The sequence below is a fragment of the Chiloscyllium plagiosum genome, unplaced genomic scaffold (genome assembly GCF_037043375.1).
Source record: "Chiloscyllium plagiosum isolate Xiang-an unplaced genomic scaffold, Cpla_swu_hap1 HiC_scaffold_28, whole genome shotgun sequence".
Lineage (NCBI taxonomy): Eukaryota > Metazoa > Chordata > Chondrichthyes > Orectolobiformes > Hemiscylliidae > Chiloscyllium > Chiloscyllium plagiosum.
Window position 1 is genome coordinate 53,344,095 of NW_028270166.1, and position 22,037 is coordinate 53,366,131.

Below are 22,037 nucleotides of genomic sequence, written 5' to 3' on the forward strand. Positions count from 1 at the left end.
CCGCCCAAGCACCAATCTCCGCCCCAACACCGATCTCCACCCCCACGCCTAACCCCGCCCCCATGCGAATCTACGCTCCCACGCCCAACTCCGCCCCCACGCCCAACTCCACCCCCAAGCCCAACTCCGTCCCCACGCCTAACTCCGCCCCCACACCTAATCCTGCCTACACTCCCAGCTCCAGCCCCACACCAGGTGCGAGCTGCCGTATTTTCACCATCCCTCCATACCTCCCCCTCTCTGAGGATGAAAGATCAGTCCTCAGCAGAGGCCTCACCTTCATCCCCCTACACTCCTGGATTAACAATAGACAATAGATGCAGGAGTAGGTCATGGCTGATCCTCCTTAATCAGTATCCTGTTCCTGCCTTATCTCCATATCCCTTGATTCCACTATCCTTGAGAACTCTATCCAACTCTTTCTTAAATGAATCCAGAGACTGGGCATCCACTACCCTCTGGGGCAGAGCATGCCACACAGCCACCACTCTCTGGATGAAGAGGTTTCTCCTCATCTCTGTCCTAAATGATCTATCCCGTATTTTTAAGCTGTGTCCTCTGGTTTGGTACTCAACCATCGGCAGAAACATGTTTCCTGCCTCCAGAGTGACCAATCCTTTAATAATCTTATATGTCTCAATCAGATTCCCTCTCAGTCTTCTAAACTCAAGGGTTTACAAGCCCAATCGCTCCAGTCTTTCAGCATAAGGTAGTCCCGCCATTCCAGGAATTGACCTCGTGAACCTACGCTGCACTCCCTCAATAACCAGAATGTCTGTCTTCAAATTTGGAGACCAGAATTGCGCACAATACTCCAGGTGTGGTCTCACCAGGGCCCTGTACAGCTGCAGAAGAACCTCTTTGCTTCTATACTCAATCCCTCTTGTTAAGAAGGCCAGCATGCTATTAGCCTTCTTCACTACCTGCTGTACCTGCATGCTTACCTTCATTGACTGGTGTACAAGAACACCCAGATCTCCTTGTACTGACCCTTTACCTAAATTGATTCCATTTAGGTAGTAATCTGCCTTCCTGTTCTTGCCTCCAAAGTGGATAACCATACATCCATCCACATTAAACTGCATCTGCCATGCATCTGACCACTCACCTAACCTGTCCAGGTCACCCTGTAGTCGCCTAACATAGAACATAGAACATAGAACAATACAGCACAGAACAGTCCCTTTGGCCCACGATGTTGTGCCGAACATTTGTCCTAGCTTAAGCACCCATCCATGTACCTATCCAATTGCCACTTAAAGGTCACCAAAGATTCTGACTCTACCACTTCCACAGGCAGCGCATTCCATGTCCCCACCACTCTCTGGGTAAAGAACCCAACCCTGACATCTCCCCTATACCTTTCCACCCTTCACCTTAAATTTATGTCCCCTTTGAACACCTGTTGTACCCGGGGAAAAAGTTTCTGACTGTCTACTCTATCTATTTCATCTTATAAACCTCTATCAAGTCACCCCTCATCCTTCGCCGTTCCAACGAGAAAAGGCCTAGCACTCTCAACCTATCCTCGTACGACCTATTCTCCATTCCAGGCAACATCCTGGTAAATCTTCTCTGCACCCTCTCCAAAACTTCCACATCTTTCCTAAAGTGAGGCGACCAGAACTGCACACAGTACTCCAAATGTGGCCTAACCAAAGTCCTGTACAGTTGCAACATCACTTCACAACTCTTGAATTCAATCCCTCTGCTAATGAACGCTAATACACCATAGGCCTTCTTACAAGCTCTATCCACCTGAGTGGCATCCTCCTCACATTTCACCCTGCCACCCAGCTTAGTATCATCAGCAAATTTTGCTAATGTTATTACTAATACCATCTTCCATATCATTAATAAATATTATAAAAAGCTGCGGTCCCAGCACTGATCCCTGCGGTACCCCACTGGTCACTGCCTGTCATTCCGAAATGGAGCCATTTATCACTACTCTTTGTTTCCTATCAGCCAACCAACTTTCAATCCAAGTTAGTACTTTGCCCCCAATACCATGCGCCCTAATTTTGATCACTAACCTCCTATGTGGGACTTTATCAAAGGTTTTCTGAAAGTCCAGGTCCACTACATCTACTGGATCTCCCTCGTCCATTTTCAGAGTTACATCCTCAAAACATTCCAGAAGATTAGTCAAGCATGATTTCCCCTTCATTAATCCATGCTGACTCTGTCCTATCCTGTTACTACTATCCAGATGTGCAGTAATTTCATCCTTTATAATAGACTCCAGCATCTTTCCCACCACTGAGGTCAGACTAACTGCTCTATAATTTCCTGCTTTCTCTCTCCCACATTTCTTAAAAAGTGGTACAACATTAGCCACCCTCCAATCCGCAGGAATTGATCCTGAATCTATCAAACTCTGGAAAATAATCACCAACGCATCCACGATTTCTAGAGCCACCTCCTTCAGTACCCTGGGATGTAGACCATCAGGCCCCAGGGACTTATCAGCCTTCAGACCTAACAGTCTCTACAACACCAATTCCTGGCAAATATAAATTCCCTTCAGTTCAGGTCCTTTAGCCACTGATACCTCAGGGAGATTGCTTGTGTCTTCCCCGGTGAACACAGATCTGAAGTACCAATTCAATTCTTCTGCCATTTCTTTGTTCCCCGTAATATATTCCCCTGTTTCTGTCTTCAAGGGCCCAATTTTAGTCTTAACCATTTGTTTTTGCCTTTCACATACGTAGAAAAGCTTTTACTATCCTCCTTTATATTTTTGGCCAGTTTACCTTCGTACCTCATTTTTTCTCTGCGTATTTCCTTCTTAGTAATCCTCTGTTGTTCTTTAAAAGCTTCCCAGTCCTCCGTTTTCCCACTTATCTTTGCTATGTTATACTTTTTCTCTTTTATTGTGGTTCTGTTCGCCGAGCTGGAAGTTTTTGTTGCAAACGTTTCGTCCCCTGGCTAGGCGACATCATCAGTGCCTGGGAGCCTCCTGCGAAGCGCTTCTTTGATGTTTCCTCTGGTGTTTATAGTGGTCTGTCTCTGCCGCTTCCGGTTGTCAGTTTCAGCTGTCCGCTGTAGTGGTTGGTATATTGGGTCCAGGTCGATGTGTTTGTTGATGGAGTTTGTGGATGAATGCCATGCCTCTAGGAATTCCCTGGCTGTTCTCTGTCTGGCTTGCCCTAAGATAGTAGTGTTGTCCCAGTCGAATTCATGTTGCTTGTTGTCTGCGTGTGTGGCTACTAAGGATAGCTGGTTGTGTCGTTTCGTGGCTAGTTGATGTTCATGTACGCGGATTGTTAGCTGTCTTCCTGTTTGTCCTATATAGTGTTTTGTGCAGTCCTTGCATGGTATTTTGTACACTACATTAGCTTTGCTCATGTTGGGTATCGGGTCCTTCGTTCTGGTGAGTTGTTGTCTGAGTGTGGCTGTTGGTTTGTGTGCCGTTATGAGTCCTAGGAGTCGCAGTAGTCTGGCTATCAGTTCTGAGATGCTCCTGATGTATGGTAGTGTGGTTCGTCCTTTTGATTGTGGTATGTCCTCGTTCCGTGGTCTTTCTCTTAGGCATCTGCTGATGAAATTGCGCGGGTATCTGTTTTTGGCGAATACCTTGTATAGGTGTTCCTCTTCTTCTTTTTGCAGTTCTGGTGTACTGCAGTGTGTTGTAGCCCTTTTGAATAGTGTCCTGATGCAGCTTCGTTTGTGTGTGTTGGGGTGGTTGCTTTCATAGTTTAGGACTTGGTCTGTGTGTGTGTGGCTTTCCTGTATACCCTTGTAGTGAATTCTCCGTCTGGTGTTCTCTGTACCATCACGTCTAGGAATGGGAATTGGCTATCCTTTTCTTCTTCTCTCGTGAATCGGATTCCTGTGAGTGTGGCGTTGATGATCCGGTGTGTTTTTTCTATTTCCGTGTTTTAATGATTATAACACGGAATTCCGTGATTTCCGTGTTTTTAATCCGATTCACGAGAGAAGAAGAAAAGGATAGCCAACTCCCAGTCAACTGAAATATTGTCACTTCCGATTGTACCCTCTCCCTCTCAAATTGTAGATTGAAGCTTATTGTATTATGGTCACTACTTCCCAATGACTCCTTCAATTCGAGGTCCCTGATCAATTCTGGTTCGTTGCACAATACCAGATCCAGAATTGCCTTCTCCCTGGTAGGCTCCAGCACCAGCTGTTCTAAGAATCCATCTCGAGTTCAACACGTGGCGAGACGTCGAATAATTCTTCCACCGCCTTCGCCTCCAACCAGGATTCTCGCCCACCCTCTGACGACCCCTTCTCCCGCCTCCAACACACCCCATCCACTGGATACCCCGTGCTGGCCTCTTACCCGCCCTCGATCTCTTCATAGCCAACTGTTGCTGTGACATTAACCGCCTCAAAGACACCCACGAGAATTCCTGGAAGCACAGCATTCCAACCGGAACTGGGCGGCACGGTGGCACAGTGGTTAGCACTGCTGCCTCGCAGCGCCAGAGACCCGGGTTCAATTCCCGCCTCAGGTGACTGACTGTGTGGAGTTTGCACGTTCTCCCCGTGTCTGCGTGGGTTTCCTCCGGGTGCTCCGGTTTCCTCCCACAGTCCAAAGATGTGCAGGTCAGGTGAATTGGCCATGCTAAATTGCCCATAGTGTTAGGTAAGGGGTAAATGTAGGGGGGGTATGGGTGGGTTACGCTTCGGCGGGTCGGTGTGGACTTGTTGGGCCGAAGGGCCTGTTTCCACACTGTAAAGTAATCTAAAACTCTACAAACACATCAAGTTAGATCCCATCTACCACTCCCTGAGAAAAGAAACAGGAAGTGACTTCACCACAGGAAAAACATCACCAAAAGAAATGACATCACCAACCCAAAGAAACCCAAACATAAATAGAAAGCAGGAATTTTCAGTATTGCTTCGCCTGAGGCCCACTGCAGATGTTACCTAGTAAGGTAACAAAATGTCTGGAGATGAACCTTCCAGCTCAGCCAGCAACCTACATCCAAAACCTCAACCTGAGCTACAAATCTTCTCAAAACTTGCTCATCCATATGTCTATCCACTGACCATTTAGATGCTCTCATGTTGGTGAGTCTACTACTATTGCAGGCAGTGCGTTCCACGCCCCCACTACTCTCTGAATAAGAACTACCTCTGACATCTGTCCTGTATCTAACACCCCTCAATTTAAAGCTATGACCCCTCATGCTGGCCATCACCATCCAAAGAAAAAGGTTTTCACTGTCCACCCCATTTAACCTTCTGATTATCTTGTATGTCTCTATTAAGATACCTCTAAAACTTCTTCTCTGTAATGAAAACAGCCACAAGTCCCTCAGCCTTTCCTCATAAGAGTTTCCCTCCAAACCAGGCAACGTTCTAGTAAATATCCTCTGAACCCTCTCCAAAGCTTCCACCTCTTTCCCATAATGCTGTGACCAGAACTGTACACAATACTTCAAGTGCAGCTGCACCACAGTTTTGTGCATCTGCAGCATGAACTCGTGGCTCCTCGTGGTAGAAGGATTGAGATCCCTCCACTAATGAAAACGAACATACAATATGCCTCCTAACAACCCTGTCAACCTGGGTGGCGACTTTCAAGGATCTATGTGCATAAACACCAAGATTTCTCTGCTCATCTGCACTACCAATAATCTTACCATTAGTCCAGTCCTTTTTATTCCTGTTGCTCCTTCCAAAGTGAATCACCTCACTCGCTCTGAGTACTCCATATGTTTTGACACCGGGACGAGGAAACAATTCTCACCTGGAACAGTTCATGTTCAGCTTCTTACTTTTAACTGCTACATCTTCATAATTAACTTTTCAGTCACCTATGAGTTGACTGTTTTGTTTTTGGGGCGTCTGTGACTCCCAGATGTAAATCTTTTAAGTTGTCTGGATCTATGTTGGAGTCCTATCCTGGAACAGGGCTGTCCTGCATCTGTCAGTCAGTAAACTGCTATGAAATCTTTCTTCACAAGATCAAGACTGAGTATTTTCTGTAACAGTACATTTCTGAAGATTTAATCGGGTTATGAGACAGTCATTTCCCATAATCTGTTACTAGAATTATAGTTGGCTCCGTTCCTGTCCCATTGGGAATTCCAGACCAGATAAAAGAGCACGATTTGGGGGCTCTCGCTTCTCCACTAATCCCCATTCCCTTTCGTGCTGGTGGAGAATGAAGTAGCCGCTGTGAGGAACATGTAACTCAGTCAGAATTGTCAGCAAGAATCCATCAGCACATTCTCATTGGAGATGTTACTGAGTAGAACATCTCAGATACAGAATTGCAAAGTTTGCAGCAAAATCAATTCAGGATGAAAGCAGAAAGTGCATAAAGTGATTTTAAAGTATTTCTGATGTAAGTTCCTGTATTATGGGGAATGATCAGATGGAGCTTTTAAAAGGGACATGGCAGCCATGACAGTCCAATCAGCTGTGGATCCAGTACCTCAATCTCCAGTTACTGGCTGTATTAAAATTGGCAGAAGCAGACAGCAATTGTCAGAAGGAACATGGGTCAGTCCTTGATGTGTGTAATTACAGAATCATTGCTGCAGTTGCTTGTCAATGCACTAGTGTCTGCAACTGGGATGAGTCAATGAATCCCTTCCCACACTGAGAGCAGGTGAATGCTCCTTCCCCAGTGTGACCTCACTGGTGTACAATGGAATTTTTCGGTCTGATTGAACCTCTTTCCACAGTCAGTACTGAAGGACCTCTCCTCAGTGTGACCTTGCTGGAGCCCCAGAAGTGTAGCTTTCCAGTAAATGGGAAAGTGTTCTTTTCCAGGCTCTGGAACTGGCTCAAGGTCTTTGTCACCTTCAGTTCACCCAAACACTCTCACAGGTGTTTTTTTTTTCCTTCTGCTTTTCCAGTCGCAGACTGATATTTGGAAGTTTTTTTCCCACTGATAGATCAGATGTACACAATGAAAGATCACATTAAGGTGAAGAATTCAGTGACTGTCTCAGATCTTAGTGTGATGTACGATTGAAGTTTCTCATCAGCAATACATATTTTACTAATTCCTTAAAATGTATTGATATAAGTTAGCACTGATAAATACAGGATGGAACTTCGAAACAGACAATTTCAGTTTGTTTCCCGAAGCTGCAAATCCCTGTCTCCCATTTCTACCCTCCTTCTGCCAATCCAAATAAAGGATTGAATAATCCTTTCTGAAAGTTTAACAGAAATGTGCACCGACAGATAGCATATGTTCCATATCTCACTTTATAGAAACATAGCTAATAGGAGCGTGAGGAGACTGTTTGATCCATTGAGCCATGATTCAAAATGATCCTGGGAATAGGCCCTTCAGCCCAACAAGTCCACACCTACCCTCTGAAGAGTAACTCATCCAGACTCATTTTCCCTACATTTCCCCCTGATGTAAGCACCTAACATATGGGCAATGCAGCATAGCCAATTCTTCTAACCCGTACATCTTTTGGAATGTGGGAGGAAGCCCACACAGACAAGGGGAGAGTGTGCAAACTCCAAACAGACAGTTGCCCAAGGCAGGAATTGAACCTGAGCACCTGCTTCTGTGAGGCAGCAGTGCTAACTATTGAACCACCACGCTTCGAGGAATAATTCAGGGGTAAATATAGGGAAATGAATTTGGCTGGGTTACTCTTCGGAGGGTCAGAATGGACATGTTGGGCCGAAGGACCTGTTTCCACACTGCGCAGAATCTAATCACATGATTTAGATGTGATTCCTTCTTGAAAATATAATGTTTGGCCTCAACTGTGGTGTGAATTCCACAGGCTCACCACTCTCTGGGTGAAGACACTTCTCCTCATCTCAGATCGAAAAGATTTACCCCTAAATCTTAAACTGTATCCCACGGCTCTCGATACGCCCACCATCAGGAATATCCTTCTTACATTTAACCTGGCTGGTCCCAGCAGAATTTTATAGGTTTCCATGAGATCCCTCATTCTTAGTTCCAATGAATACAATCCTTATCTCAATCTCTCCTCATGTGTCAATCCTGTCATCTCAGGATTCAATTTGGTCAATCTTCACTGCACTCCCTCGATCGTAAGAGCATTCTTTCCCAAACAAGGATACCAAAACTGCACCCAGTATTTCAGATGTGGCCTCACCAATGCCCTGTTTAATCGCAGTGAGACACGTTATTCCTTTCTGTTTGCTATGAATGTCAACACACAGTCAGTTTCCTTTACTGACTACTGCGCCAACACACTTCCTTTCAGTGACTGATGCACAAAAACACCCCTCTCCCAATGTACAGCCATTCAAATAACCTGCCTTTCTGGTTTTTCGACCAAAGTGGAAAACTTCACATTTATCCACACAAAACTGCATCTGCCACGCAGATTGCCCACTAACGCAGCCAATCCAATTAACTTTACATCCTCCTCAAAGCTGACCCTTTAATACAGCTTTGTGTCATCTGCAAATTTTGAAACACTACATTTCGATCTGAATCATTGACATACCTTGTGAATAGCTGGGGTCCTAGTCCCAATCTCTGCACATTCCTGTCATTTATATCACTCAACATACCGAATAGCAGAAGTTCAAAACTGACTATGTGGAGGTTCAATTAGCAATTGTGATTCACCAAATTATAAAAGCAAAGAAACAGGCCAGTTGGCCCATTGTGTCCAAGCTTTCTGACCATGTGCCATTCTCTTACATTATTTATCATCAATTAATCATCTACTGCCCTTGATTGAACCTGCCAAAACCACTGTTTCATGCAATGTCTTCCAGATCTAATTACTCACTGAGCAAAGTTTCTTTCTCACATCCAGTTCCTTCTCTTGCAATGTATTTGAAATCAACCCTCTTATTCTCAATGCTTCTACTATTGGGAGGGATTTGGCTGAGCCCAATTGCCTGGGTCAATGGTTTGCAGAGCAGTGTGATGTCAACAGTAGGTTTAATACACATTGCCAGTTTCAGGTTCCCATGAAGGGCTTTCCTTCTCAACCTCTTCCCTTGCCTAAAGGTTTGCTGACCCTCAGATTAAATCATCACCAGTTGCTTCTCTCTTGAATGAGGAAGAAGCCCCTATGGTCAGGTAAGACTATGGCACCATGACATGCTAGTCAGCATGGCATCACATTATCTACTCTGGCTAGGCTGTGCATGATTTTGAAAACTTCTTTCAAATCTTCTGCCAGCCTTCTCCAATCTAACTTTCTGACTGAAATTTCTTACTACTGGAACCATTTATGTGAAGGCGGTTTCTCCAAACCCCCCAGTATTCTTTCTGCTCCTTCTCCTCCTCGGGCTACTGTCTGTATGGGGTTTGCACATTCTCCCTGTGTCATTAGCCAAGCTAAATTGCCCGTAGTGTTAGATGCATTAGGCAGAGGGAAATGGGAATGGATAAGTTACTCTTCGGAGGGTCAGTGTGGACTTGTTGGACCGAAGGGCCTGTTTCCACACTGTAGGGAATCTAATCTAATCTAATCTAATCTTCTCTTCAGGTGAAACTAAATTCACCCCAGAACAGTCTCATGGTCCATCCTGGTGCCTGAGTCTCTTCATGCTGATAAACAAACTCCAGTTAAACACCAAGAAGAATGAAGCCGCTGTTTCCAATTTTCCCTGCTCCAATTTTCATTCCTGAGCTACCTCCTCGGTCCCTCTCTCCTGTAACTCATTATGATTCATCCAGTTTGTTCACAACTTGGTGCTGCATTTGATTCTGAGAGGAGCTGCTGATCTCAGACCAAGCAAAAAGAACAAAGAAAAAGCCTGCGCCGTTCCAGATCTTCTAACTAAAAGTGTCACCTATTTTCCAAGGGTCTGTATCCCCCTGCCCCCTGCCCATTCATGTATCTGTCTAGATACATCTTAAATGACACTATCATGCCTAACTCTACCATCTCAGCTGGCAATGTGTTCCAGGAACCCACCACCCTCTGTGTAAAGAACTTTCCACGCATATTTCATTTTAAGGTTTTCACTCTCCCCTTGAACTTGTGACCCCTCGGAATTGAATCCCCTACTCTGGGAAAAAGTGTCTTGCTATCTACCCTGTCCATACTTTTCATGATTTTGTAGACCTCAACCAGGTGCCCCCTCAACTTTTGCCTTTCTAATGAAAATAATCCTAATCTACTCAACCTCTCTTTATAGCCAGCACCCTCCAGACCGGGCAACATACCAATCAATCTCCTCTGTACCCTCTCCAAAGCACATCCTTCTGATAATGTGGCAAACAGAACTGTACGCAGTACTCCAAATGTGACTGAAGCAATGGCTTCTACAGCTGTAACATGACCTGCCAACTCTTGTACTCAATACCGCGTCTAGAAGCTTGCCATATGCCTTCCAGACCACTCCGTTGACCTGCGTTGCCACCTTCAGGGTACAATGAACCTGAACACCCAGATCTCTCTGTACATCAATTTTCCCCAGGACTTTTCCATTTGCTGTATAGTTCCTTGAACTGCATCTTCCAAAATACATCACCTTACATTTTTCCAGATTGAACTCCATCTGCCATTTCTCTGCTCAGTTCTCCAATCTATCTACATTCTGCTGCAATCTCTGACAGTTCCATTCACAATCTGCTGCTCCATACCTCACATCCCTGAACAATATGCGCAATTTAGCATGGCCAATTCACCCAATCTGCACATCTTTGGATTGTGGGAGGATGGTCATGTTGGAAAGGGAGTGATTGGGGGAATTGAAATGTGCGATGCCTTGGAGGATGGAGATTTTGGAAAGGGAGTGGTGAGGGGAATTGAAATGGGCAGTGACTGGGAGATCTGGTCGGCCCCTGCGGACCCGGCAGCGATGCTCGTGAGCCTAAGTTTACATTCGGTCTCTCCGATGTAGAGAAGGTGACAGTGGGAAAACCTGATGCAGCAAGCCCGGTTGGAAGAGAGGCAGGTGAAGGAGCTGAGTGGGAGTGGGGCGAGTGAGGAGCTGAGTGGGAGTGCGGAGAGTGAGGAGCTGAGTGGGAACGGGGAGAGTGAGGAGCTATGTGGAGCGGGGAGAGTGAGGAGCTGTGTGGGAGCGGGGTAAGTGAGGAGCTGTGTGGGAGCGGGGAGAGTGAGGAGCTGTGTGGGAGCAGGGAGAGTGAGGAGCTGAGTGGGAGCGGGGAGAGTGAGGAGCTCAGGGGGAGCGGGGAGATTGAGGAGCTGAGTGGGAGCAGGGAGAGTGAGGAGCTGACTGGGAGCGGGGAGAGTGAGGAGCTATGTGGAGCGGGGAGAGTGAGGAGCTATGTGGAGCGGGGAGAGTGAGGAGCTGAGTGGGAGCAGGGAGAGTGAGGAGCTGACTGGGAGCGGGGAGAGCTCACCAGGGGATGGCAGCAGTCGCCATGTTCATGGCACCGTGGCTGGCTCTGCTGTACAGAAGGGAAGAAAAAAGTGTGGAAGGGCTATTGTCAGAGGGGATTCAATTGTAGAGGAGTAGGTAGGCAGTTCTGTGGTTGAAAACGAGACTCCCAGATGGTATGTTGCCTCCCATGTGCACATGTCAGGGATGTCTCAGATCAGTTGCAGAAGATTCTCAAGGGGGAGGGTGAACAGCCGGTTGTCGTGGTGTATAAAGGCACAAACAATATCGGTAAAGAAAATGGGATGAGGGCTTACAAACAGAATTCAGGGAGTCTGGAGCCAAGTTAAAAATTCGGACCTCTGAAGTAGTAATCTCAGGATTGCTAATAGAGTCACGTGCTCATCAGAGGGATAGAATAAACAGGATGAATGAGTGGCTTGACAGATGGTGCAGGAGGGAGGGGTTTAGATTTTTGGGACTTTGGGACCGGTTCTGGGGGAGGTGGGACTATTACAAATTGGACGGTCTCCACCTGGGCTGGACTGGAACCAATGTCCTTGGGGGTCCTTTTGGTAACGCTGTTGGGGAGGGTTTAAACTGACAGTGAGGAGGTAGTAACTAAAGCCTGTAATAAACTAGATAATGAAGTCAGGATGACGAAGGGGAAGAGGAGACAGGGAGCAGATGATGAACACAAAGGGGCGGGTGGTCTGAGGTGCATTTGTTTTAATGCAAGAAATGTCTTAGATAAGGCAGATGAACTTAGGGCTGGGAGTATGACATTATTGGTATCACTGAGACTTGGTTAATGGAAGATCATGACTGGCAGTGAAATATCCCAGGATATCGATGCTTCAGGCAGGATAGAGAGGGAGGTAAAATGGGTGAAGAAGTTGCATTCCTGGTCAGAGAGAACGTCACAGCTGGGCTGAAGGAGGACACTATGGAACACTAGAGCAGTGAGGCGATATGGGCAGGGCTCAGAGACAGGAAGGGTGCAGTGACAATGTTAGGGCTGTACTACAGGCCTCCCAACAGCAGGCAGGAGATAGAGGTCCAAATATGTAAAAGGATCATGGAAAGATGGAGGAGCAACAGGGTGGTGGTGATGGGAGATTTTAATTTTCCCAACATTGACTGGGATTCACTTTGTGTTAGAGCTTGGAGCAGAATTTGTAAGGAGCATCCAGGAGGTATTTTTTAGAGCAGTATGTAAATAGTAAAGCTTGGAAGGGGCTCATTCAGAGCAGAAATGAACGTGTTTGTGATCCCTGGACATCAATCCTCTCAGTCCCGGTACATTTGTGCAGGAGTTCCTTAGGATAGCTTCCTCGCTGAACCAAACATCTTCAGCTGCTTCATCAATGTCTTTCTCCATCATAAGATCAGAAGTGGGGATGTTCACTGAAGATTACACAATGTCCAAAACATTTGTTAGCCCTCAGTTCCTGTGGCCATGTGTAGCAAGGCCTGGACAACATTTCAGCTTGTGCTGTTAAAGTGTCTGGAACATTCATGCAACAGGACTGTTGGGCACTGCCCATTTCCACAGTGAAGAGGAAGAGGATCTCATTCAGCACCTCAAGCTGGTTTCACAGAAAAATAACATTGAAACTATTGGAGAAGAAGAGGCCCAGAAAAAGTCGTCTGTCCTGCACATCGAGCTGTTAAACAGGAACCAGCGATCACACAATCAGCTCATTGAGCCTCTTCCATGGGACCAGGACAACTCACCTCTTCAGGAGAAAGTGAGGATTTATTCCTAATACGTTGGTTCTCCTGCACTTAGGACCTGCCTGACCTGCTGTGCTTTTCCAGCACCACACTCTCGATCTCCAAATCACTGCTTGAGTCCCTGACACAGCAACTGCAAGAGGCCATTCAGCCCCTCAAGCCTCTGATAGGAGGATATAATTGATGAGAAAGTGAGGTCTGCAGATGCTGGAGATCAGAGGTGGAAATGTGTTGCTGGAAAAGCGCAGCAGGTCAGGCAGCATCTAGGGAACAGGAGAATCGACGTTTCGGGCATTTGCCCTTCTTCAGGAACCTTCCTGAAGAAGGGCTAATGCCCGAAACGTCGATTCCTCGGATATCATTGATGCTCCAACATGACAAACCAATGTTTCAGAGACTGCACAGACAGACTTCTCCATGTTGTCCCTCCTGGCTCCATTGATAATGGTACACATGTGTTACTTTACCAAGGTTTGCTTAGGGTGAGGAGGGAAAGGGGATGGTTTGTGCCAAATCTCAAGGATGCAGCTTCCATCTCCGAGAAGACAGACTGGCATTCTCGATGGAGGTCAGAAGCTGGTGGGAATGGCTAACTCTTTCAGGAGTAAGGCATCGTGGCTGCTGACAGATTTTTGAACAACGTGAGTTTCACTGCAGGGTCACACGGCAGCACACACTGAGGTGGTGAGAGTTCATTCAACCAAGATGGGAGCTTCGCAGAGAAAAACTATTGGGAAACATGTATCATGGAGGAAATTAATATGCAATTTTTTACGCTGTCAGTTTCATTATTTTCGACATAATGAATGTTAGCCTATTACCCTCCGGTTTCAATGCGATCACCTCTTATTGCCTCCCAACACGAGAGATTAACCACTCGTTTCCTTCACACTCTTCTCATGGTACCATCTTCCCAGGGATTATTCTGGTGGACCTCCTTTACACTGTCTATGTGGTTAGGAAATCATTCCTCATAAAGGAGAGAAAATCTGTACACAGTGCCCCAAATATTGTCTTACCAACACTTGACAACAGCAGGAAGCTGTCTTTGCTCCTACAATGAACATTCTGCAATGAAGGACAACAATGAAGGACAACTGTCCTGATTACTTGCTGCTCCGTATGAATCCCTAGTGACTCATGACCAAGGGCATTCAGGTCCTTGTCACCAACAGCACTTCCCAACCTCACACCTTCTAATCAATATAAAATCAGAAGGATGGTATTTGTTGCCCACACCCAAATCATTCCTTTGCCTTGTCAATCCCGATGCTCCAAGTACTGATACAGGTGACGCCCATGAGTGATGACCTTCAGTCCAGAGCAGAACCCAACTCTCTGTATTCTCTCCATGAACCAATTCTCAATAGTTACAAAGTCAAAGGAATGTATGGTTACTTTAAAAGAGAAGGTGTGTTTCTAAGCTGAGAGATTGTGACAGCCCATGTGTCTGTGAGTGCAGAGATTGCTGAAAATTGAGAAAATGTAACCGTTAGCTTGGGGTTGTGTTTTGATGTCAAGGCAATCAAATTTGAATTTAACCAATTAATATAAATTATGCCCAGGATACCAAAAACCAATTGAACTTGAATTTAATTGTATTGACAACATCTGACCAAATGACTTGGATATTTAAAAGCAAGTGCATTTTAAAAATTAGTCTGAGCACATGTCATCTGAAGGGGCTCTTCACCCTCTCAAAGAAATCTCTCAGAAGGCACTATCTATCAAACATACCTTTTCCAGTGAAAACAGGAAAAAAGTGTAAGAAGACAGCCCAGGGAGATGACAGCAGATTTGGAAGGATAGAAGGAAGACAGCAGAAGGGTCTGTTTGGACTTTGAGAGATTAAGTTACATTAATGGGTAATAATTGTGTTATTGGACCAGCATTTTTAAAGAGTTGGAGTCAAGTAGCGGTTAGTTCAGAAAAAGGGGGCTCAGATTTGTTAATAGTTTTGTTTAGTGTTCACTGTTAGAGTTAGGAAAAAGAAATTATTTTTCTTTAAACAGTGGAAATCATGAGTTTTCTTTCACTCAATTAGCCTTTTTTTGACCTGATTACGAGGTGAGGCAAGCTTTCCTGGGATATTGGTTTTAATTAGCAGAGGAACTAGACCTCTGCATTAAAACAGGTTGGACTCAGGAGTAGGGAGTTACCTTTGATAAACCGAGTTCAAACCTCCTGGGATCGAGGAGGATGATCAAAGGAGTCAGAGGTGTGGACCACATGGGCAGACGGACTGTTGTTCCTGTCGCCACTGCACTGTTTACCCACCTGCCCCATTGAGGGGCCATGCCTATCCGAGACAGAGGTGTCTCCCTCCAACACTGGCTGGGAAACTGGCCCATGGCAGGAGGCTGGTGTTCCCAGAGAAGGGCCGGTTATCCCCATTTCCTCCTCCCGCTGCTGCTGTTTGTGGAGCCCTTTCTGCACTGCCATGATACGCTGCCACTCGGTGACCAGGTGGCACTTGTGGCACTGGCAGTACTGCCAGCTACACACCCGCTGCTCCTTCAGCCAAACATCGAAACCATGGTTCCTGCATCGTCTTTCTTAAAGTGACAATGCAGTCTTTCGACTTTGTAAACCCATCCGTGTAATATATTCTCCTCTTACCCCTGGGCTCACCTTCTTCACTCACCAGTGTGCAAGCATTACAAAATTCATCTGAAAATTGAAATATTCCAGTCCCACTGTTCTCATTAGACAATGTTACAAACAACATCCTCCACAAACCCCAGCGCATTTATTAAAGATAATTTCTGAATGTCGGCTGGCTCTGCAAAATCATATCATTACTCTCCAATTATCCAGTTACCTCCTTCCTCACAAAACGTGCTCGTATCTTTAACCAACTGGCATCAAATTACTAACTGTTTGGTAAATAATTCCCTCTGCATCATGTTTTCAATATTTGCAGCCATAGCACCTACTCACCACTGTCTTGGATTAGATTAGATTACATTACAGTGTGGAAACAGGCCCTTCGGCCCAACAAGTCCACACCGACCCGCCGAAGCGAAACCCACCCATACCCCTACATTTACCCCTTACCTAACACTACGGGCAATTTAGCATGGCCAATTCACCTGACCCTGCACATCTTTGGACTGTGGGAGGAAACCGGAGCACCCGGAGGAAACCCACGCAGACACGGGGAGAACGTGCAAACTCCACACAGTCAGTCGCCTGAGGCGGGAATTGAACCCGGGTCTCAGGCGCTGTGAGGCAGCAGTGCTAACCACTATGCCACCGTGCCGCCCACTTTCCCAGAATTTGAAGAACTTTGAAGAACTTTGACTTCCCTCATTAGTCATGGAAATGCTGCATAGAATCAAGGAATTTACAGGATGAAAAGAGGCCATTGACTCATCATGTCCAGACTGGCACCCAAAAGAGCATGCTCAGTCTGCAGCCCCATCTCTACAGTGTTCTAAATTCATCAGTCATTTGGTGCAGCAACTTACCGCACTTCAATCCAATCAGTTTTTCAAGTAATTGCTCTTTAATAATTCAAATTTCCTGCACTTCCTCATCTTCACTAGTCACCTTGTTCCCTAATATTTCTGGAAGATTTTCTGTTCCTTCCTCTGTGGAGACAGAACCAACGTATTCACCTCAGGGGACAGGGATCATCTATGTCACCTCGTGAGTACCTCAGGGGATGGCACTATGGCACATGGTGGATATGACAACCATTCTTGCATGGAAAGTTCCAGAATCAAACCAGTTCGCTTCATGGTCCTCTCCCTGGTGTGAGACCACAAGTTATGCTGAAGCAGGTGACACAGCTCTGTGACCTCCACATTGTCTAATCAAACTGGCTTCACACATTGCAACTGGAATAGGTACAACATTGGAAAATATTCCTGGAAATTCCAGAGAGGAGATTGTGGTGCCCTGCTCCCCACTGTTTACAGAGCTTCCCTTCTATGCAGTCTCTGCTCCATTTGTTAGCCGTGTTGAAGACCCCGATACACTGTGAATGCCCTGCCCACACCTTGTTCAGAGTGGGCTCACCAGACCCTCAGCTCTCCCTCAATGAATGCAGCAGCTGGTACACAAACCTGAGGAAACCATTTACAGAACCTTCACTGTTGTTCCAGTGACAGGAGCAGGTCAAATCCATGTATACATAGCACACCCACTCTGTGTTGAAAATGCTTTCGTTCTCAGATTCTTGTCAGTTGCTGATGAACTGTTTACATCTCTGCACAGTCCCAGTGTCCTGAAATATTTGCAGTTCCACCCGCCATAGAGTTAGTTGACAATCGCACCATTTTCTGTACCTCAGTCACGATGACAGCAACACCACTATTGCATGGGGATTTGATTAGAGAAGACGGGGAGGCGATGGTCCAGCTTGTGGTCTATTAATTGAGGGATCCAGGTAATAACCGAGACCCCGGATTTGATCCCACCACGGTAAAAGGTGGAAATTGAATTCAATAAAACACCTGGAATTATGAATCAAATGAAACTATGAAACCATCGTTTGTTGTCAGGAAAACCCACCTGGCTCCCTAATGTCCTTCAGGAAAGGAAGTTTACTACCTTCACCTGGTCTGGCCTACATGTGACTCCAGACTCTCAGCAACAGGGTTGACTCTCAGCTGCCCTTTGAAATGGCCAAGTCAGCCACTCAGCTGGATCAATCACTACAAAGTCTCAGAGAAATGAAACTGAATGGGCCTAAGCACCTGCAGTTGGTCAAGAAGGCAGCTCAGCAGCATCTTCTCAAGGGCAATTGGCAGGGGAAATAAATACTGGCCCAGTCTGTGATACCCATGTCCCATTAGTGAATATAAGGAGATGAGCACACTCTGGGAAGAGAGGCAGAGGGGACATAACTCAGTTTAAACAACGACTTGGAATGATTTTCAAGAGTATGGGAAAAGGCAGAAAATAAATGAGATTCATGGTGCATTTTATTTCCATCCCAGCCGATCAACAATCCCTTTGTTTGCTTCTTTTTCTCTCCCTCTCTCTCTCCTTCTGTTCAACTCACTCCTTCTCCTCTTCATAACAAACAATTCTGTCACTAAAATAATCACAATATTTCCCAGCTGCTTTCAGTTCTCACGTATGGTCTGTGGACTCGAAATGTGAACTCTGTCTTTCTCTCAACAGAGGCAGGCAAACATGTTCATTTTCCCCAACACTTTTTTTTTTGGTTTCAAAATGGCAGCATCTTCCATTGTTTGATTTAACTCCTAATTTCTTTGATTTCATGGGAATGTCGACATCACTGGGAAGGACAGCATTTGATGACCATCACTGATTGACCTTGACTGTGAGGTCATTCCACAAGGCAGAATAGAGCCAAGCACAATGATTTGGGTCTGAAGTCACACATAACCCAAACCAGATAAGAATGTTCGATTTCTTTTCCAAACGACATCAGCGAAACAGCTCGGTTTTTAGACAAAATCCTGAGGGACTTATAGTTATTATCAATGAAATTTACTTTTGTTCCAATTCTTGTGATTTGAATTTAAGGGCTGTTATCAGTTGTTGTCAGATATGAATCAGTGTCTTTAGATAATTAGCTTGTGGCTCTGAATAAACCTTCCAGTGACATTAATACTCTGGCACAGTGTCCCTATCATGGAATTACTTTAGTGACAAAAACAAATTTGGGATCGCCTCTCCATATTCTCTAATCAACTCCCCATGCAATAGTGGTGTTGCTGTCATCGTGACTGAGGTACAGAAAATGGTGCGATTGTCAACTTACTCTATGGAGACTGGAACTGCTAATATTTCAGGTCAGTGGGACTGTGCAGAGATGTAACAGTTCATCAGCAACTGACAAGAATCTAAGAATGAAGGCATTTTCGACACAGAGTGGGTGTGCCATGTATACGTAGATTTGACCTGCTCCTGTCACTGGAACATCAGTGAAGGTTCTGTAAATGGTTTCCTCAGGTTTGTGTATCAGCTGCTGCATTCATTCAGGGAGAGGTGAGGGTCTGGTGACCCCACTCTGAACAAGGTGTGGGCAGGGCATTCACAGTGTATCGGGGCTTCAACACGGCTAACAAATGGAGCAGAGACTGCATAGAAGGGAAGCTCTGTAAACAGTGGGGAGCAGGGCACTACAATCTCCTCTCTGGGATTTCCAGGAATATTTTCCAATGTTGTACCTATTCCAGGTGCAATGTGTGACGCCACTTTGATTAGACAATGAGGAGGTCACAGAGCTGTGTCGCTTGCTTCAGCAGAACCTGTGGTCTCACACCAGGGAGAGGACTGTGCTAATACTAAAAATGAAGTGAATTAGTTTGATTCTGGAACTTTCCGTGCAAGAATGGGTGTCATATCCACCATGTGCCATCGTGCCATCCTCAGAGGTACCCATGAGGTGACATTGATTTTCTCTGTCTCCTGAGGTTGGTTCAGTTTCCACAGAGGAAGGAACCGAAAATCTTGCAGAATTATTAGGGAACAGGGTGACTGGTGAAGATGAGCAAGTGCAGGAAATTTGAATTATTAAAGAGCAATTACTTGAAAAACTGATTGCATTGAAGTGTGGTAATTGCTGCACTAAATGAGGAAGTCACAGTTCTTTCGATTCTTGGTCAGATCCTGGACAGTAGTGAGTAGGTGCTGCATCTGCAAATATTTAAAACATGATGCAGAGGGAATTAATAACCAAGTCATGAATAATTTGATGGCAGTTGGTAGAAGATATTAGCACATTTTATGAGTAATGTGATAACAGGATAATTGGAGAGTAATGATATGATTTTGCAGAGCCAGTTTACATTCAGAAATTATCTTAAATAAATCTGCTGCAGTTTGTGGAGGCTGTTATTTGAGACATCGACAAATGAGAACAGTGGGACTGGAATATTTCAATTTTCAGGCGAATATTGAAACGCTTGCACACTGGTGAGTGAAGAAGGTTAGAGCCCAGGGGTAAGAGGGGAATATACTACGTGGATTGATGTTACAAAGTTGAAAGACTGCATTGTCACTTTAAGAAAGACGATGCAGGAACCATGGTTTCGATGTTTGGCTGAAGGAGCAGCGGGTGTGTAGCTGGCAGTACTGCCAGTGCCACAAGTGCCACCTGGTCACCGAGTGGCAGCGTATCATGGCAGTGCAGAAAGGGCTCCACAACAGCAGCAGCGAGAGGAGAAAATGGGGATAACCGGCCCTTCTCTGGGGGCAGACGCCAGAAACACCAGCCTCCTGCCACGGGGCAAGCAACAGGCCAGCTCCCCAGTCCAGTGTTGGAGGGAGACACCTCTGTCTCGGATAGGCATGGCCCCTCAATGGGGCAGGTGGGTAAACAGGGCAGTGGCGACAGGAACAACAGTCCGTCTGCCCGTGTGGTCCACACCTCTGACTCCTTTGATCATCCTCCTCAATACCAGGAGGTTTGAACTCGGTTTATCAAAGATAACTCCCCACTCCTGACACCAACCTGTTTTAATGCAGAGGTCTAGTTACTCTGCTAATTAAAACCAACACCCCAGGGAAGCTCCCCTCACTTCGTAATCTGATAAAAAAAAGGCTGAGTGAGTGAAAGAAAACTCCTGATTTCCACTGTTTAAAGAAAAATAACAATTTCCTTTTCCTAACTCTAACAGTGAACACGAAACAAATCTATAAACAAATCTGAGCTCACTTTTTCTTAACTAATCATGACGACTCCAACTCTTAAAATTCTCCTCCAATAACACAATTATTACCTATTAAAGTAACTTACTCTCTCAAAGTCCATACAGACCCTTATGCTGTCTCCCTTCTATCCTTCTAATTCTGCTGTTATCTCCCTGGGCCGTCTTCTTACACTTTTTGCTGTTTTCACTGGAAAAGGTATGTTTGAGAGATAGTGCCTTCTGAGAGATTTCTTTGAGAGCGTTGAGAAGCCCTTCAGATGACATGTGCTCAGACTAATTTTTAAAATACCCTTGCTTTTAAATGTCCAAGACTCATTTGGTCAGATGTTGTCAATACAATTAAATTCAAATTCAATTGATTGTTGGTATCCTGGACATAATTTAAATTCATTGGTTAAATTCAAATTTGATTGCCTTAACATCAAAACACAACCCCAAGGTAACGGTTACATTTTCTCAAATTTCAGCAATCTCTGCACTCACAGGCACATGGGCTGTCACAATCTCTCAGCTTAGAAACACACCCTCTCTTTTAAAGTAACCTTACACTCCTTCGACTTTGTAACTATTGAGAATTGGTTCATGGAGAGAATACAGAGAGTCGGGTTCTGCTCTGGACTGAAGGTCATCACTCATGGGGTATCACCTGTATCAGTACTTGGAGCATCGGGATTGACAAGGCAAGGAAATAATTTGGGTGTGGGCAACAAATACCATCCTTCTGATTTTATATTGATTAGAAGGTGTGAGGTTGGGAAGTGCTGTTGGTGAAAGGATCTGAATGCCCTTGATCATGAGTCACTAACAGAATTCATACAGGGCAGCAAGCAATCAGGACTGTTAATAGTATGTTGTCCTTTGTCACAAAATGATTCAAGTACAGGAGTAAAGACAGCTTCCTGCTGTTGTCAAGTGTTGGTGAGACAATATCTGGGGCACTGTGTGCAGATTTTCTCTCCTTTATGAGGAATGATTTCCGAGCCACAGAGACAGTGTAAAGGAGGTCCACCAGAATAATCCCTGGGAAGATGGTACCATGAGGAGAGTGTGAAGGAAATGAGTATATCATCTGTAGTGTTGGGAGGCAATAAGTGGTGGTAGTGCTGAACCGGTGGGTTATGGCCGAACACCCATTATGTCCAAACAAATGACACCGATAGCATGAAAAATTGCATCTTTATTTCCTCCATGATATGTGTTTCCTGATAGTTTACATACCTCTGCAACTCCCATGTTGGTTGAGAGAGAGCTCCAGGTTCTGAATGAACTCTCACCACCTCAGTGTGTGCTGCTGTGTGACCCTGCATTGAAAGTCACATTGTTCGCAAATCTGTCAGCAGCCACAATGCCTTTCTCCTGAAAGAGTTAGCTATTCCCACTAGATTCTGACCTCCATCGAGAATGCCAGTCTGTCTTCTTTGA

At 45.4% G+C, this 22,037-nt stretch overlaps 1 long non-coding RNA gene and 1 pseudogene across 1 annotated transcript in view; one reads left to right on the forward strand and one right to left on the reverse strand.

Moving 5' to 3' along the window:
- LOC148142760 (uncharacterized) overlaps positions 1 to 22,037 on the forward strand; it is a 203,408-nt gene that overhangs the window by 132,407 nt on the left and 48,964 nt on the right. The window lies entirely within an intron of this gene.
- The window catches only part of LOC148142761 (uncharacterized), a 110,262-nt pseudogene that overhangs the window by 57,093 nt on the left and 31,132 nt on the right, over positions 1 to 22,037 (reverse strand).